Here is a 15,620-nt window from a genome sequence, read left to right on the forward strand (position 1 = left end):
TTTGAATTTCCAAAGGGGAGAGAAGCCCTGGGGAATCTAGAAATGATTTTTTTTTACAATGTGCTCTATGCCAGAAACTCCTTGAATTCTGTGTAATGCCTGATGACCCAACAAACTGGCCCAGAATCAGAAGCCAGTCATGCCACGTGAGCTGTTAGCCAAGTTACTCGGCTTGAACAGCTCCTTCAGAAACAACCCTCAGTAGGAAGGAGAGTGTCAGACATAAGACCTATGATACCCAGTCCAGTAGCATCAGCGTCACCTGGGAGCTTGTTAGAAATTCAGAATCGCACAGATGCTGAATCAGAAATGCTGGGTGATTCATTTGTTCATTAAAGTTTGAGAAGACTGACATAAAACATTCTCATCTTCAATTAGAAAGGAGGTAGGAAGGAACTATACTTACTGATAGTTTCTGAAATAGTTCCTTCACCTGAGGTCTGTGCTCCCAAATCTTTCCAGTGGCTCTGAACCATCATGGAAATAACGTAAGCATCATCCTTGTTCAGAAATCACAGAGGGAACTAGAAATGTGTCCATGCCGTGTTGGGACAATTGTATAGTGAAAAGAGCACAGATTTAGAGTCAGAGAGATCTGAGTTTGGATTCTGGCTTGACTATCTGCTAGCTTTCTCATCATGGACTGATTACATGAGCTTACCGAGTCGCACTTTTCTTCATCTGTAAAATGGATATACTAAAACCTACATCATGGCATTGCTATGAGGATTAAATGAGAATGTATTTATGTCCAAAAATGCCTGGTGCAGTCTCGGATAAAATTTAGACATCCAATAAATGGTAGCTGTTGTTATTATTATCTTTTTGTAAATTTTAATCAGGAAGTCCCCCTCTATAATTTTAGAATGATTTGGTGTGCTTTCCTAGGAATGGGACAGGTTATACTGAAAGAAGGCCTTTGCAGAAATTTCGTTACAGTAATATGTGGCAGCGTATTACATAATGACTCTGCTCTCTAGGGGCTTCCGAGACAGATCTGCAGAGATATCAACAACAAAATAGGCTGAAGAGAAGTGACCCCACTGTCTGTCCTGCCTCTGACACCATCAAGAAACTTACCAGCTGGGTTCCAAAAGCAGATTTCTTTATTACAGTGATAATGTAAGAGGCAAAGAAAACAGCTGAATTTCCAGATTCCAGGGAGAATTGGTGGCACCAGCAGCCCCTTGAAATTATCTTTTGACTTAAAAACTGAATACACTGGATATGGAAGTCATTAAAAGAGAATAAACATGAAACCCCATGAAGTCACTTTCACTGAGTCTATTTTAGAGTGTACCCACACTGCAGGCAATAAAACATGACACACCATGCAGTGGTTCTGATTAATAGGCCCTCAGGTGCGTACTAAGGCAAGAGGGAAAATAAGAAAATGGGGATAGGTGACAGTTTGCCAGAGAATGAAAGTAAGATCATAGCAGCAGGATGTGGGGCCGAGAAAGAAGGGTTTCATGAAAGGACAAGAAGATTATAGCTCTATTTACCTATAAAATGCAAAATATAAACCAAACGTTAGGCATATTTAAAATGTACACTTATCTAATTACACGAAGGATTTGTACATTGCAAGGTAATTTTTCACTGCAATGTATTAATACTATTGATCAGTGATTTCCTTTATCATTTTAATGTAGTTGCCAGGGGAAAAAAGAGGAGGAAGTTCTGTCTAGTGAAGTGTTGATAATCTGTCCAGCCATATGATAGGCGAGGAAAAACAATGAAGAGCTCTTGAGCCCAATTTGCCGTTTATGTGGCTGCTGGAGTCTTGCTAGCTAACGGCTGGCTCCATGCATAGCATGGCTCCACCACACTGGCCAAAAAAAGTTTCATTAATTCTACCAAGTTTTTCCTCTGATGAGTAACCTGCTCACCTGGGAGAGCCAGATGAAATAACACTGTAGCTAACATTTAGAGCTGAGCTTTTCTGGCCAAGTAAAAACTACTGAGATTCCCTGGAAAAGTCTGTTTTCCTCACCTAGGTAAACACTGTTATCCCCACAGCATGTTTTGTTGGGCTTTTCATCTTTGGGTGAGAGAAAATGATTCCGTTCAAGGATAAGCATGGAGAGGAAATTAAACAATTAATGTTTCTTCTACCACAAGAGAAGAACAAGGCAAGAAAATCGAAACAGACTTGGGGGCAGTCGTCTATGCATTTCTACAAGTAAATTAGTAACGTAAGGAAAGGAAAATAAGGACAAATTTAAACAAACTTAGAGGATGAATACTGGACAATGGTAGATAGGAAAAGAAGTGTTAATGAGGCATAATAGCAGATTGCCAATAGTCTATGTTTCTATGAATTTAACCTAGAATTACTGCAGCATGTTCTCACCAAGATCTCCAGCTAAAACCAAAGTGTGTGAAATTTCTTCATTCTGATTTTCAGCCTGAGTTTATCACCTCAATGGTATTTATAATATTATTATAATAATTTTTGCTGGTAATGTTACCAAAGTTTGCCTCCTTGTTTTTTAAATCCACCCTCATTTTTTAAACATTATTTAACTATGAAAAATACATTCTAGTTCAGTTTGTTGACACAAATATGTGATACAAGTTCATTATTTTTTGGAACACAGTATATCTTTGCAGGCTGCCCCAACCTCACTGTCTGGTCTGGTCGCTGCTGATGGTCTGCTGTGCCTGATGGTGCCAAGTGAGCACTGACAGACACACAGAGATTTGTGACCTTTTGTATCAGTTATCCTTGCCCAGCCACTAACAAAGATGTGACCTTGAGCAAGTCCATTCCCTTAATCTCTTCATCTGAAAAATGAAGCGGTTGGAGTAGATGAGCTTTAAGGTCTTTTCAGTTCAGTCTCAGTTTCCATGACTCTAAGCAAGACTCTTTATTCCTTTTAAATTCAGTTCAGCAGATAGCAGCTTAGCACAAACTTATGTGCAAGGCAGTACCTGCTAGAAGGTACACAGAGTAAAATTGTTTCTGCTTTCAAGAAGCTTATGAAGTTAAAGACAAATTACACAAATAATTATTAGAGTTGGTAGAATGTACAAAGACAGTAATGTATAAAAGTGAGGATTCAAGAAGGGTACTTTCCTTTGGGAAATGCTTTATAAATAAGGTGGCATTTGGATGGCCCTTAAAGAAGCTATATGTAGATATTGGAAAAATGGAGAAAATACCATGAACAAGATAGGAAAGAGTAGGACGTTGCTGAAGTGGAGAATGGAATGGAGAGATAAAAGTGAGAAATTAGATTGGGGCCACATCATAGCAGCCTTGAATGCCAAACCAAGAAGTTTAACTTTAATCCAATAAGCAAAGAGGATCTTGAGCAAAGCAGTGATGTGTTTAGAATAGTACTTCAGAAAAATTAATGAAACGTTGGTGTGAAGGATGGCTAGAGGTAAAGAGAACTGGCAAAAGTAAAGAAGTCCTGGCCAGAGTAAAAAACACAGGATTTGGCCCGTGGTTGGATGTGGGAAGAAAAGAAAAAAAGAAAGAATTAAAGATGACTCCTCAATTGTAGGCTCAAGTAACTGGATGGAGATAATACCTATGGCAGGAAATGGGAAGTCTGGAGAAGGAACAGATTTTGAGGGAAAGGCAATGAATTCTATTTTAAACTTTTTGAATTAGAAGAGCCTGTATAGTATTTGATGGAGATGTGAGCTTCTCAAAATTAGAGATTCTGTCTTATTTAGAGATTTTGTCTTATTCACCCAGGTTCCTAATAGATGCTATATAAATAACAAATGATTAAGTAAATGAATGAACCAATAACCAGCTGTTAGTGAGAATGTGGGTCTGGAGCTCCACAGAAAAGTGAGAACTAGAGAAAGCAACATGGGTGCTCTCTATGGAGAAGTGATTGTCGAGGTCATGAAAGGTAGGTGTAGACAAAGGTAGGTGTAGACAAAGCCCGAGGAGAGGAATATCTACATTTAGAGAACAGGAGAAAGAAAACAAGCCAGTGAAGCCGACAGGAGTGTGAACTGAGAGGTAGAAGGAAAATCAAGATAATCCAGTGTCCTGATGCAGAAGGAAGAGAGTTACAGGAATAAAGTAGTCATTGAAGCCCAATTTGGCCAAAGGGGCAGGATCTGGAAAAAGACCACTGTGTTTGCGGCTCTGAGACAGACAATATCCATTCTGTAGCCCCTGAGGCTGAACTCCTCAGGATTAGAAGATGTGGAAGGAAATGGAGACTTTGCAGTGAAGGGCAGAGAGAAGGCAAGAGGCGCTCAGAACTGGCCAGATCAATGGGCCTGGTTGAATAGGTGAGAACTGAGCGATAGAGGGAGAGACCAAAGTGGAGTCAAGAATACCAGAAATGTGGTAAAAGTACACAATGGAACATTATTCAGCTTTAAAAAAAAAAAAGGAAATCTTGTTATTTGCAACAACATGGATGAACCTGAAGGAAATAATGTTAAGTGAAATAAGCCAGGTGCAGAAAAACAAATACCACATGATCTCACTTATATGTGGAATCTGAAGAAGTTGAACTCATAGAAGCAGAGAGTAGAATGGTAGTTACCACAGGCTGGGGAAATGTTGGTCAAAAGATAAAATTTCAGTTAGGAGGAATAAGTCTAGAGATCTATTGTACATCATGGTGACTATAGTTAATAACAATATAGTGTATACTTGAAAATTGCTAAGAGTAGATTTTATGTGTTCTCACCACCAAAAAAGATAAACATGCGAGGTAATGCATATTTTAATCAGCTTGATATAGCCCTTCCACAATGTATACGTATCTCAAAACATCATGTTTACATCACAAATACATTCTTATCAATCAAAAATAAATGAATAAGTGTAATAAATGAAAAAATAAGGACACTAGAAAAATGACTGGCTGTGGCCCTCACCCCCTACTCCGCTTCCGAGTCAGCTCCGTCTGCACTGACCGGGTGCTATCGATGTCTCAGGCTACATAGGCGGTCAGGTAGGAACACTGAAAATGGAGCCTGAACAGCATCCTCTGTGTTCTCCCTTCCCCGGTTGCCATTCTCTGGTGTAAAGATGCAGAAACAGCCTCTCAACCAAGCCCCAAAGGTCTGTATCAAAATAAATGATCACCGTCACTTATTTATTTAACAATCTTATTTTTGTTTGTTTTTTTATCTGATCTAGATGCAGCCGCTCTCTGTTCCCTGCCCCAATGAACATCTGCACTAGGCCCAAACCTCGGAGTGATTTACCTGAAGAGTGACACCATTTATTTGAAACTACTGTGAGTACATTACACATCCAATGAAAGGCTTCTTAATTCACTTTGTTTGATTAAACACACACACACACACGCACACAATTGTAAAAATGGGTGAAATTCTAGATGGCTTCATCTCTCGGAAGCAGCAAGGTAGCCAGACTCAGTCCTGAGGTGTCCACGGTGGTTCTCGGCATCCTGCCCACAGTGCACGCCCTGTGCCCCATTGTCCCCTCCTCGCAGATGGCTGTGCCGAGCTGGATCTGCAAACACCTTGCAGGGACTGCTGCTGTTCTGCTTGGGCATCTGCACCTCTGCCTGACATGGTGGCAGATCTTCCTGCTCTGTTTGCTTCTCATCACCTTCCTGTGCCACTCTGTTGAGTCTCATAGTGGCTTGTCATCTCATGCCACCTTAATCAAATCTGTGAGCCAGCTTTGCTTGCCTGTGTTTGCCTGTCGTCTGAGCTCCAGCCCCATGCTGTTTCCTCCTTGCTATTCTAGGGAGTCAAGACACTTCCCCTGGGTCTCTGGGCTCCTTCCACCACATCTCCAAGCCATTGTATGCAGCTCAACTCTGCTCTCTGAATGCACGGGTTTATGTAGTTGATTTAGTTCCCTCCGTGTGGGATATTTATGTTAGAGAAGTACAGCCCTGTCAAGGAAAGGTGCAGAAGTAAGTTAGGGTAGGAGATACCTATGGAAAAACACTGGTGAAACATTGATATTGAGTATTCATTAATCATTACTAAAAATAACAGATGAATACATGCTTTTTTCCCACTAGAAAAGCCAGACATTTGAATGATTTAGAGGCTGTGCATGCAAAGTAACTTTATTATACATTTTAAAATGAAAATTCATTCAAGTTGTTGTATTCACAACTTTTCCTATATGTTATGAGGCAGGTAATGGGATGGTGTTTTACAGACTTCTATGTTACTGGAAAACGCTAAACCTGGGAGACTAACATCCCTCTTAGGCTTCAGGTAGGATTTTCACATTCATATTTTCTATGTCATATCTTTAGCTATTCTGGCATAAATCGAACCCAAAGGGATGAAGCCAGAGTTTTGCTTTATTTTCTGTTGCTTTTTACCTGTCATGCTTTCAGTCACCTGAGTCAGAATTGATGGTAGCTGAGGTATAGGTGATAGACAGGCCTGCCTGGTCAGGATGGGCATGGGAACCATCAGAGTATTCTGCAGTACTGACAGGACTGAGGCATTGGGGATTAAAGACATGACAGAAGATCAAAAATAGAGTTTCTTTAGTCCACCCTCACATAAGGAACTTATTTCTCTGTAATTTTCAGGAAATATCGGGTCCCGATTTTTGGGTTCTCTGAAGCACAGGAAGGTAGGAGTGGTAAAGACTCTTTTCTCTCTTAAAGGATTCAGAAACTTTGAAACCAATCTGCACCCTTAGTAGGGCTGTGCTATACAATACCTTCATTTATCCTTAAGTTCAAGTGCAAGGAGTACCTTAGAAATTCCCACATCTGAATAGTTTTCTGAGTTTTTCTTCATCCCAGAGTAACTATGGTGGGGCAAGTAGCACAGCCCTACTAGGGTACAGACTGGTTTCAAAGTTTCTGAATCCTTTAAGAGGGAAAAGAGTCTTTACCACTCTTACCTTCCTATGCTGCAGAGAACTCAGATCCAGACCCAAAAACCAGGACCTGATGTTTCCTGAAAATTACAGAGAAGTCCACAAGTGAACATCTGTTTCTGCCATAGGAAGTATTTCATCTATGCAGAATGCCATTGCCTGTTTTCACTTCTCATGGACCCTAGAGAATGGACAGATTGGATTATAATCTTTGCAGTCTTTGCTGTTCAGAAACTCAGCTTCCTCATATATAAAAGAGAAGTAATAATGAAACTTACAGAGACTTGTTAGGTACAAAAATCAATAAAGTGGATAAAGTCTAAAAATATGACCTATTTGCGGAAGTATGTCCATCCCAGTGGGTTAACAATGCTCTGGGCCTGGTCTCAAGGCTTGAGGTGGGTGGGGATGGCGAGTGTTAGATTTTAACACCTACCCAGCCCCATGTCACCTGTATAACCATGCTCAGCAGCCTTACGTACTTACCCAGATTGTTGTAATAATTAAATGAGATAATATATTGTAGTATCTGGCACAATAGAGATGAACTTATTTACTATGTAGTATCTGGCACAATAGAGATGAATGTATTTACTCACCTAAAATTTTCTAAGCATTTAGTATGTTCCAGGCATTGTTCTAGGCACTGAGGATATGACAGCAAGTGAAACAAAAATCCCTGCCTTCATGAGCTTACTTACATTTAGTTTTCTTGCTCTATGAACAGCAGATACACAAAATTGGTACTTCGAAGCTAAGAGGGAACTGATTTTATATTGCTCTGTCCTTCCTTCCAGAATGTATAATTGAAAATAAAAGGGAAAGGGAAAGAATAGGTATGCTGATTAGTCTTGTCACCCCAATATACCCCCAACAAAACCCTAGAACCATTCTTTGCTCTGATGTGTGACCCAGGAGATTGACTTTTCTTGTCTTCTACCTTTCCTTTGAATTTGGACAAAAGGAGACACCAGCAAGAGATTTGAGAGTGGGAGGAAAGAGGGGTCAGGGTATTTATTAGTTTAGTCCTTCTTCCCAACTCCAATTCTGACTGGACTTAGAAATTCTTTTCCTCGACCCCTCAGTTTAAATGGTTTAACGCTGAGACTGACAGGTTTCCACTTTTGCTAGTCTCTGGGATTTACTATCCCTTCAGGGTCACTTAACCTCATCTGGACCTCAGCATACAGTCCTTTCATTAAACTCTCTTCAGTTAAAACCTTTGCATGTGCCATCTATTTTTTGCCAGGATCCTAACTGATACAGTGAAGGAGAAATACCCTGAAAAACACATTGTAAATCAGACCTGCTAAGAAAGTTAAAAAAAAATTTGACACAAAAGCCAGGAAAAGACACACACACAAAAAAAAGAAAACTACAGACCAATATCTCTTGTGAATATAGATGCAAAAATCCTTAATAAAATACTAGCAAACCAAATTCAACAGCACATTGGAAAATAACCCACCATGACCAAGTGGGCTTCATCCCAGGGATGCAAGGATGGTTCAACATACAGAAATCAATACATGTGATTCACCACATAAACAGAAGAAAAAATAAAGATCATATGATCATCTCAATAGATGCAGAAAAAGCATTTGACAAAATTCAGCACCCTTTCATGATAAAAAAACACTCAACAAACTAGGCATAGAAGAAACATATCTCAAAATTATAAAAGCCATATATAACAAACCCACAGCCAACATCATACTGAATGGGGAAAAGTTGAAAGCATTCCCACCTAGAACTGGAATAAGATAAGGGTGCCCACTGTCACCATGTCTATTTAATAGTGCTGGAAGTCCGAGCCAGAGCAATCAGACAAGAGAAGGGAATAAGAGTATCCAAATTGGGTAAGAGGAGATCAAACTATTGCTTTTGTCTGACAATATGATCTTATATCTAGAAAACCCCAGAGACTCCACCAAGAGACTCCTGGATTTGATAAATAAATTCGGCAAAGTCTCAGGTTACAAAATCAGTGTACACAAATCAGTATCATTCCCTTATACCAATAACAGTCAAGCCGAGAGTCAAATCAAAGACTTAATGCTATTCACAATAGCCACAAAGAAAATAAAATACCTACGAATATACTTAACCAAGGAGGTGAAAGATCTCTACAAAGAGAACTATGAAACACTGAGGAATGAAATCACAGATGACACAAACAAATGGAAAAACATATCATGCTTATGGATTGGTAGAATCAACATTTTTAAAATTTCCATACTACCCAAAGTGATTTTCAGATTCAATGCAATCCCCATAAAAATACCAACATCATATTTCACAGATCTAGAAAAAATAATTCTACATTTCATTTGGAACCAGAAAAGAGCCTGAATAGCCAAAGCAATCTTAATCAAAAAGAACAAATCTGGAGGCATCACATTACCAAACTTCAAACTATACTACAAGGCTATAGTAATCAAAACAGCATGGTATTGGCATAAAAATAGAGACATAGACCTCTGGAACAGAACAGAGAACCCAGATATAAAACCATCCACATACAGCCAACTGATCTTTGACAAAGCAAGTAACAACATACACTGGGGAAAAGAAGCCCTATTCAATAAAAGGTGCTGAGAGAATTGGATAGCCACATGCAGAGGAATGAAAAAGGATCCATATCTCTCACCACTCACAAAAAATTATTACAATATGGCTAACCAGACTTAAATGTAAGTCATGAAACCATAAGAATGCTAGAAGAAAATGTTGCAGAAACTCTTCTAGATATCAGCCTAGGCAAAGAATTTATGAAGAAGACCCCAATGGCAATCACAGCAACAACAAAAATAAATGGGACTTGATTAAATTAAAAGGCTTCTGCACAGCTAAGGAAATAATCAACAGAGCAAATAGACAACCTACAAAATGAGAGAAAATATTCACAAACTATACATCCAATAAAGGGCTAATAACCAGAATCTACAAAGAACTCAAGCAAATCAGCAAGAAAAAAACAAAATAATCCCATTAAAAAGTGGGCAAAAGACATGAACAGAAGCTTTTTAAAAGAAGATAGACTAATGGCCAATAAACTTATGAATAAATGCTCAACATCACTAATCATCAGGGAAATGCAAATTAAAACCACAATGAAATACACCTTACCCTAGTTAGAATGGCTTTTATTAAAAAGTCCAAACACAATAGACACTGGTGCAGATAGAAAGAGAAAGGAACACTTATATACTGCTGGTGAGACTGCAAATTAGTACAACCTCTATGGAAAACAGTATGGAGATCCCTCAAAGAACTAAACATAGACCTACCATTTAATCCAGCAATCCCACTACTGGGTATTTACTCAAAGGAAAAGAAGTCATTTTATCAAAAAGACTCCTGGACTCAAATGTTTATTGCAGCACAATTCACAATTGCAAAGATGTGGAATCAACCCAAGTGCCCATCAATTCATGAGTGAATTAACAAAATGTGGTGTAGGTATACTATGAAGAACTACTCAGCCATGAAGAAGGATGAATTAAGTCCTTTTGCAACAATTTGGATAGAACTTGAGACCATTTTCCTAAGTGAAGTATCTAAAGAATGGGAAAACAAACACCACATGTACTCACTATTAAGTTGGAACTAACCGATGAGCACGGAGGGAAATAAAACTCAGTGGAAATCAAGCAGGAGGTAGAGGAGAGGAGGAGATAGGTGAAAACCTATGTAAAAGTCCAATGAACACTATCTAGGTGATGAGTACACTTATAACTCTGACTCAAGCATAACAAAAGTGATCCATGTAACCAAAAACGTTTGTACCCATATAATATTTTGAGATAAAAAAATTGAGAGAGTAAAATGCTTTAATCACAAAAACATCTTAAATTGATGTGATAGCACTGGACCTAGTAGTAAAAGAATAAATTGTTTAAAAAAAAATGATAAGAATGCTGTGTGTTGGTTTCAGTGTAGACCATAGTGCTCAGGCTTGATGCGCTTCTATAGGCCAAGTGCAGCTGGCTTGATCCTCAACTTCAAGGAGCTCTTGGTATAGATACAGCAATGACAAATGTGAACAGAAAGAAGGTGTCAGGAGGGCAAGACAGGGAGATCAAAGTGTTGAAGAAGAGATTGCTTATCCTAACACTCTTTCTGCCTTTGCTACAATAATAATCCATTTGCCCCTGCCCCAAATCTAGACATTAAAAACGATTACTAAGATGAAGGAAATGTCTTCTTATAGCTAACATGATGAAAGCCACAGAACTAATGCTTTCTATGACAGCAGCAACCATTATTAAGCCCTTTACCATATGCCAGCGCTATGCTAATCACTTTCCATGGCTTATCTCGTTTATTCCTCACAACAACCCTAAGAAGTAGGTATTATTATTCCCACTTTATAGATGAGGAAAATGAGGCCCAGAGATGCAGAGTAATCTGCCTACCTAGATAGGGCATACACCTACCAGGTAGTGGAGCTCAGTTCTGCTGCCACCCCTTGTCCACGTGGTTTGTTACCACCTTCCCTTTCTCCCCTGCCCAGATACTCGACTAAGCCTTTTCCATGTGTTATTTGCAGGAGGGTGGGCTGGGGGCGCTGGTGAGGAATAGGGAAATGGTTACCTCTCCAAAGAGATGGGAGGAGGCATGACTGGTCTAAATTATCATGAGCCAGTGGCTGAGTAATTATTTATCAAAAGGAGGTTCCACTGATTCCTATCCAACCAGGCTGATAAGTGGAAGGCATGTTAATGTGCAGGGGAGGGTGGGAGCCCAGTGAAGGGAGAAAATTGGGAGAGGGAGATAGAAGAGAACACTCTTCTTTCAACAGACCCTGGAGACTGCTAAGAGCTCACACAGATAAAATATTTATTTTTCCATATGTTGCAGAAAGCACTGCCATCGCTGTATGTGTGCAATATGTGCAAAGGAGTGTGAAATATATACATCAAATGCCGCCGATCTGGTTAATTTCCATGCATTTAACATGCTTAATACCTACCATCTCATCAATATGTTTTAATGCATATTTCTTTCCACATACAATATGGTCTAGTGAAGAAGCAGCCAACATCCTCCACAGCCTTACTCACTGCTATGTTTCAGCCCAAAACTTGTTGCCAGGGCCAGCACAAAGAGAGTTAAAAACCAGAAGGTTCTGCCGGCTAACTCGGCCGCCAGTCACCTTAAAACGCCCTCCCAGTTCTTGAAGCAGCCTTTTTCTCGTAACAGAAATGTTTGCAGTGGGGAGATGAAAATGTTTTTGTTCTCTTTGGACAATTGGGAGATGTTCAGTCAGAATGTCGGAACTGACCGTTGAAAGGCGGGTGCCTGCAGCCACACTTTTTTTTCCTTTTTGAACGCAGAGCTCCACCAGTGTGGCGGGAGGAAGTGCACAATGATTGGTCTGTTTCTCTGTGGAAGTGTTCAGGGTACACCCAGTTTTGCTTTGCATATATTTACGAAACATCTGCCCTTTTCTTGTTCTTAAGTCCTTCCCCCTCACCAGCCCCCTTTCCCCTTTTCCCTGGTTTCTTTCTCTGTTGTTGTTGGCTTGTCTAACTTTTTCACTGGAGCTTTCATTTTCCGGTTGAGGGGCGACTTCATCAGAGTGTATAATTTTAACAGAGAGGGAGAAAGAGAGGAGAGACAGAGAGATAGAGAGAGAGAGAAAGAGAGAGAATGAGAACTAAAAGGAAAGAAAGAGCCTGAGAGGCCAGAGCTTGGCAAATCAACCTTTGGCATGGTGACCAGGAGGAAGGTTCTGGTCGGGAGTTCGCCTCTCCAAAATCGGCCTGGAGTCAGCCAGTGTGCTGCTGCCCTCTAAAGGCTCCAGGGAATAATGCATAGCCACAGAGGCTTGGAAAGACTTGCCCTCAGATGTGCCTTGTTTATATAATTCTCTTTATACAACCAAAGAATGTATTTTCAATTAATTATGACAGTGCTTACTCTTTCCTCCTTAATAAACTATGAGCCGCAAAAATGAGGTCAAATAACAGCACCTGTGCATGTCTAGACATGGACTGGTTTTATGTTTTAGTGTTTCTCAGCTCCAGAAAACCAAGTCCAAAAGAACTGTTAGTGAGGGTGAGATAGGAAACAAATTGCTTCTAAGAACAGCGAGTGGTTCTCTGTTATATGTGCCATAAAGGTAGGTAAAGCGATATTGGGCAAATGAGGGAGTGAGGCAAAAGGTTGAGTTTTTAATATTCCCTGCGTGTAGAGGTAGCTCCAGTGCCTCTATGCTATGAATGTTCTCTCAAAGTGATCCTTGAGACAACAAACAGGAGGGTGTGGTAGGAAGTCAGGTAGGAAGCAGGATCAAATCTAGGGAAGGAAGCAAAGGCATTGATATGAAGAACAACACAACTGTTACAACTAAAAATAAGAGTAATGTTGGTGGTTTGGCCATATACTCAGGTTTAAAAGAAAGCTTCCTTAATTTTCTGAAGCATACCTGGAACTAGCCTAGTCCTTGTCTATAGCATCAGAAATAAACATTTTTTTTTTCTACTAACTGATATATGCCATCGGTGTTTTGTCCCTGATTCATTTTAATGAATCATGAGGGCCAACCTAACCTTGCTGAGCAAAATGGCCCTACTCTTATTAAATGAACTTCACAGATCCAAAGGAAAAACAGCCATTCAAGGTAGACTTCACTGCTACATAAAGAATAGGAAACTTAATTAGTATTCAAACTATGACTATTCTCAAAATACATTCTCATTTCAGCTCCATTTCATTCTACCAGTGAACAGTTATTGAATGACAGCTTTGTCTAGGTTGCTCTGTTCAACAGCATAGACTAAACAGTAAGCTCTGGAAGGGCAGGAACAGGCCTGTTTTATTCTCTAGCCCATGCCGGCCCATCACAGGCACATAATAAATATTTGTAAAATGAATATGTGAATAAATGAATGATGGAAGGAAATAAAGAAGGAAAGAATGGGTGAACACAGGGAATACAAAAATAACTAAGACATTTCCTTACTCTCAGAGAGCTTGTTGTTTCTTTTTTTTTTTCTTTCAAAATTTTAAGGGACTACAAATGTCTTAGGTTACGTGGATCACTTTTGTAATGCTTGAGTCCCAACTATAGGTGTTGCAATAAAACTTAGTGAGTAAAATAAGATTAGTAAAAAAGGGGTTAGGGATTTCAGAGAAAGAGGTAGGGAGGAATTCAGGGGTGGGGAGGAAGTCCTATCTGGTAGAGAGAAATGAGTACAGATACAAGATATAGATAACATTTAAAAAGTATGAAGCATAAATGTGATTTTAACAGACAGAAATGAAAAAGGGGATGTTCAAAGCAAGAGAAATAATTTGAGCAAAGATGTAGAGCCAAGAATGTCAATTCTCAGGATGTCCTGGGGAAAATTCAAGAAATTTGAGAGTCTAGTATGGCCCATATATAGGACACGAGAGAAAAGCTAGGGCAGGTGTGGAGCTGACCTGAGTGTCAGGCTAATGTAGCCATCTCAAATTTAGTGCATGCAAAGAAGCAGGACTAGAGGAGTCAAGGAGGATGGAGCCAATTAGTAAACAACAGATCGCTATCTAGATTAGACAAAAAGTGGTAAGGTGATTGCAGTGAAATTAGAAAGGAAACATAGATGTGAAAAAATGTGAAGGAAGCAGAATTATCAGAACTTGTTGATAAATTAGCTTGAAGGCAGAAGAAGGTATATAATGACACTGAGGTTTCCAACCTGGTGGCAGACAACAGAGATAGAAATAGGGACCTGAGAGGAGGCATTGGTTTTCACAGAAAAGAGGAGTTGGGCTTTGGAGATTTTGATCTTGGATACTTCTTCAGATTGAAAACCAGAACACCAGCTCCATGGGGTCCATATATATGCTCAAGATTTGAGGATTAGTGCCATAGTCACTGTTCAACGAACAATTGAAAAGACATTGCAATTTGTTGTTTCTCTTATGTTGACTTCCTCTATACCAAAAAAGATGTCAGAAAGCTTCCTCTCTATTCTAACCTTTACCATGCCATTTCTGCCTCCTGCCCTCTAAAGAAACAGCTTTGATTTCACAACCTGTTGGACCAAAAACACAGCATACTAACCATAACACCATATTCTGCAAGAGAAGATTTAACTACCCAGTACAGCAAATTTCATTACAAAATAGTCTGTATAACAAGTCCATTGCCATGCTCATGGTAATAAGGGAAACATGGAAATAAATCTACTTACAACAAATTCTGTACCACACATAATCCTCTACCGAAAAATAAAATACTCTTTCTGATCACTATCCACATAATGACGGAAAAGGCACAAAGCCCAAGAAATTGGAAAAATGTACAGGGACTGATAATTCAGTTTGGCTGAGGTCTAGGGTACATACAGTATAAGTATTTATAAATTTAATATCACTTGCATTGTTCTGGGGAGAGGAGACCTGAGCTGACTGATAGCTGAGCTATTTTACTTCCTATTCTTGACCCCAAATAACAATTAGTAACAATTACTTTCAAATTCCCTTCACCCACCTCTTCCTCACATCCAAAACATGCAATCATACTCCTGAACTCCAGGATCATACCCTAAATCAAAAGTCAAAGGAAATCTTAAGCGAAGGATGAGTGATGAGTTGGCATAGAGGGTCTCTATATGACACCTTCCTTATTTACCTACTAGAATCTATGCTCTTCTCACTTTTCACTTGCTACTCTAACAAAAATTTCCATCACTACTTCCTCATCTGTACAGACTGAAAATTTACAATGTTATTTAAAATTATGTATTGATTTAGAGTAAAATCTAGTAACAGCAAGAAAGTTGAATGTTCCATAACATGTTCCATAAATAGA

General features: G+C 39.4%; 1 protein-coding gene across 2 annotated transcripts in view; it reads left to right on the forward strand.

The window, feature by feature from the left end:
• ZBTB20 (zinc finger and BTB domain containing 20) overlaps positions 1-15,620 on the forward strand; it is a 275,017-nt gene that overhangs the window by 218,929 nt on the left and 40,468 nt on the right. For both annotated transcript variants that reach the window (XM_012652264.1, XM_012652266.1), the window contains exon 3: positions 5,129-5,228. The gene's annotated coding sequence lies outside the window, so the exon portion shown is untranslated. The remainder of the gene's footprint in view (positions 1-5,128; positions 5,229-15,620) is intronic.

This window comes from Propithecus coquereli, unplaced genomic scaffold (genome assembly GCF_000956105.1).
Source record: "Propithecus coquereli isolate 6110/MARCELLA unplaced genomic scaffold, Pcoq_1.0 Scaffold386, whole genome shotgun sequence".
Lineage (NCBI taxonomy): Eukaryota > Metazoa > Chordata > Mammalia > Primates > Indriidae > Propithecus > Propithecus coquereli.